The following is a 3,876-nucleotide window of genomic DNA, read 5'->3' as shown; positions in this document are numbered from 1 at the left end:
TGAGGATGGCCTAGTTAGCCATCAATGGGAGGAGAGGTCCTGTGAAGGTTCTATGCCCCATTATAGTGGAATGCCTAGACTGGGAATGGGAGTGAGTGGGTTGGGGAGCAGGGGGAGGGGAGAGAGGAGAGGGATTTGGAGGGGAAACTAGTAAAGGGGATAACATTTGGAATGTAAATAAAGAAAATATCTAATAAAAAATTGTCACCATTGGAATTTAGCGCTCTGTTAGACCATGTTCATTGAAGACTCGGTCTCAATGTCAATTCACTTGAAAGAAATATGCCTAAACTGAGGAGGCCACTAAGGATTCCTTACTCAATTACTACTAGAAAGGTAGTCTTTTCCCAGAGTCAAAGTACATAGGCACCTACATCTTTGCATCAAGGCGGACAGGCTACATCCCAAGCTTATAGCAGAACTTGATAGCATCATTTATGTGGTAACGGTTTTGAAGGCTTGAACCATGTAAGGAGAATGAGGGGTTCATGGAGGCCTTTACCAAGGTTCTTGAAAGTTGCCTAGGCAAGGCAATGTCAGAAAGGGGGTTCAACAGGTCATTATGTGAAGTTATGAGGTAAAGTCAATGCAAAGGAGATCCCAGAATTTTTGATATGCAAGGAGCATGGTATTTCCACTGAAGAAAGCTTCATGCATGGAGTAGAGCTGGTCCAGAGAGAGACAATGTGTGTTTCATAAGACAGAACTGGAGGGGTAGGGATATGTAAGCCCATTGGTGTCTAGATGATTTCATCATGAGCCCCAGATGATGAGCAGGATTTGGTATTTTCCTTGTTGTTTTCTTTTTCTTTGTTTGTTTGTTTTTTGTTTAAGCCATACAAAGTATGATATTTTGCTAGAGTCCTGTAGTATGCTGGGAAGATTTTTTGACCTGTGTGTTTTGGATATATCTAGATGCTCTATGAACAGGGCTCATAATAGTGGGTACCAAGGATTATTAGTGTTACTATCTGAAAAGAACAACCACTCTGTCCTTCCAACTCCTTTGTAGGAACCTTCCTCATATTGTCATTGAGAGATCTCCAAATCTAATAGTTGTCTAATTGTTGGGCATGTGTAGGAGATAAAAAGTGAGGGTTACTACTTCATTGCTTTTCAACTTTGTTGTTGTTGATCAATTTCTGTATCTCTATTATGAGTGACTGTCCTCTAAGCCAATCAACTGTCATCTTATAGAGTTTGGTTATACTCCATTGCAAAAGAAGTATCCCATCTTGTCTTGTATACCATTTATATCTACTCATAGCAAGATGGGAAGCTCCCAAGACCCCCACCTGGGTATCCAGTTGCCCCAAACCACATGTTATATGCAACTCTGCCTTTATTGATTGAGGGAGGTGCTACAGTATATAGGGTAAGGGAGACTAGGGGAGAGGCTAAATGAAGCTCTAGGAGCCCTTACCTTGCTGAGTAAAGGCTTTTCAGAGGCAGTCTGTTTTGAGGGGGGGGCCAGTGTACAGCCCTGGATGTAACCACTCATTAATGCTCTGCAAAGATATTCAATAAACTCACTTATTTATCAGAGTTGGTGGAATTTTGCCTTGATTGTCATTGGGACCTTAGAAGATTGGATAGATGTTGCTATTTCCCTCCAGGAAATATTCGTTCCTTTACATATGCATATAAGAACAAATATGTTGAGCCTGAGAGTTAGCTCTGTCTTTAAACAACACACCAGATGGGTACAAGGGGGGAAAGAGTGGACAGAGAGGGAGAGAGAATATAGATATTCTAAAAAGCAACGAGAGGGGATCAAACATTGCCCCACATTCAGTTATCCAAGATCATAAACTGTCTTTAGTAGCTCATGTTCTGTGCTGCTTGTTTTCAGAGCACACTGGTCTATGGGCGCTGGGCAATACTTCCCACATGTGTTTCCCATTAGGGTGATAACTAAAAAGTGCTCAGGTTCCATTTTCTTCTGTAATTAGCCTGGGTTGGATGTTACTGGAGAGAAGAAGTGAGAGACTCATTTTTGAATTGAAAATTGGACTGGACATGTCACACTGGGTAAAATTGCTTCAATTGGCTGTAGTGAGAAACTCCTAGATTCCTCCTCTCACTCATTGTGAACAGATTTCCTCATTGCAAGTAGATTCCTCAAGATTTTATGTATTTACAATTTTTTTACTTATTTGAATTTTAATGGGCAAACTTTTACAATAGTCACATGCTAGAAGGAAATATTGAGTGAAAAAATCACAGAAAACATTACCAGATAATCATCATAAAATTTAAAATGTATATTCCTTTGCTCACATACAGTGCTTTAAAAGAAATCATAGCATCATAAAAACATGCTGAGGTTAGAATAGAAATGCTGTATCAAATGCGAGATACAAGTCTTAGTATCTGGTTCAGAACTTTTCTTTAGCATTATATATGAAAGAACATTCAATGGTATGGGTAAATGATACACCATTAAGTGTCAAATCAAATGCAATAATGAAATATTTTATAAAGTGTGGAGTAGTTTCGCCTAAGTTCATAGGAGGGTACCTAAGATAGAGAAAATAAAAAGAAATATGGAGAAGATGAGAGAGAAAAGTAAATATCAAAACCACTTTCAAGTTCTTTGAAGGTCTTCAGTTCTAGGTCTTCTTTGAAGGTCTGATAGAACTCTGCACTAAACCATCTGATCCTGGGCTTTGCTTTTTTTTTTTTTTTTTTTTTTTTTTTTTTTTGGTTTGGAGACTGTTAATGACTGCTTGTATTTCTTTAGGGGATATAGGACTGTTTAGATCATTAACCTGATCTTGATTTAACTTTGGTACCTGGTATCTGCCTAGAAATTTGTCCATCTCTTCCAGGTTTTCCAGTATTGTTGAGGATAGCCATTTGTAGAAGGATCTGGTGATGTTTTGGATTTCCTCAGTTTCTGCTGTTATGTCGCCCTTTTCATTTCTGATTTTGTTAATTAGGATGCTGTCCCTGTGCCCTCTAGTGAGTCTGGCTAAGGGTTTGTCTATCTTGTTGATTTTCTCAAAGAACCAGCTCCTCCTTTAGTTGATTCTTTGAATAGTTCTTTTTGTTTCCACTTGGTTGGTTAGACTCTGAGTTTAATTATTTCCTGCCATCTACTCCTCTTGGGTGAATTTCCTTCTTTTTGTTCGAGAGGTTTTAGGTGTGCTGTCAAGCTGCTGGTGTTTGCTCTCTCTAGTTTCTTTTTGGAGGTACTGAGAGCTATGAGTTTTTCTCTTTGGGATGCTTTCATTGTGTTCCATAAGTTTGGGTATATTGTGGCTTCATTTTCATTAAACTCAATAAAGTCTTCAATTTCTTTCTTTATTTCTTCCTTGACCAAGGAATCATTGAGCAGAGTGTTGTTCATTTTCATGTGAATGTTGGCTTTGTACAATTTATGTTGTTATTGCATATCATCCTTAGTCCATGGTGATCTGATAGCATGCATGGGACAATTTCAATATTTTTGTATCTGTTGAGGCCTGTTTGGTGACCAATTATATGGTCGATTTTGGAGAAGGTACCATGAGGTGCTGAGAAGAACGTATATCCTTTTGTTTAGAATAAAATGTTCTGTAGATATCTGTTAAATCCAGTTGTTTCGTAACTTCTGTTAGTTTCCATGTGTCTCTGTTTAGGTTTTGTTTCCAGGATCTGTCTATTGATGAGAGTGGAGTGTTGAATTCTCCCACTATTATTGTGTGAGGTGCAATATGTGCTTTGAGTTTTACTAAAGTTTCTTTAATGAATGCGGCTGCTCTTGCATTTGGAGAATAATAGATATTCAGAGTTGAGAGTTCATCTTGGAATATTTTACTTTTGATGAGTATGAAGTGCTCCTCCTTGTCTTTTTTGATAACTTTGGGTTGGAAGTCGGTTTTATTCGATATT

Source organism: Mus musculus, chromosome 11, assembly GCF_000001635.26.
Source record: "Mus musculus strain C57BL/6J chromosome 11, GRCm38.p6 C57BL/6J".
NCBI classification, from domain to species: domain Eukaryota; kingdom Metazoa; phylum Chordata; class Mammalia; order Rodentia; family Muridae; genus Mus; species Mus musculus.
Note: the sequence above shows the minus strand (reverse complement) of the source record.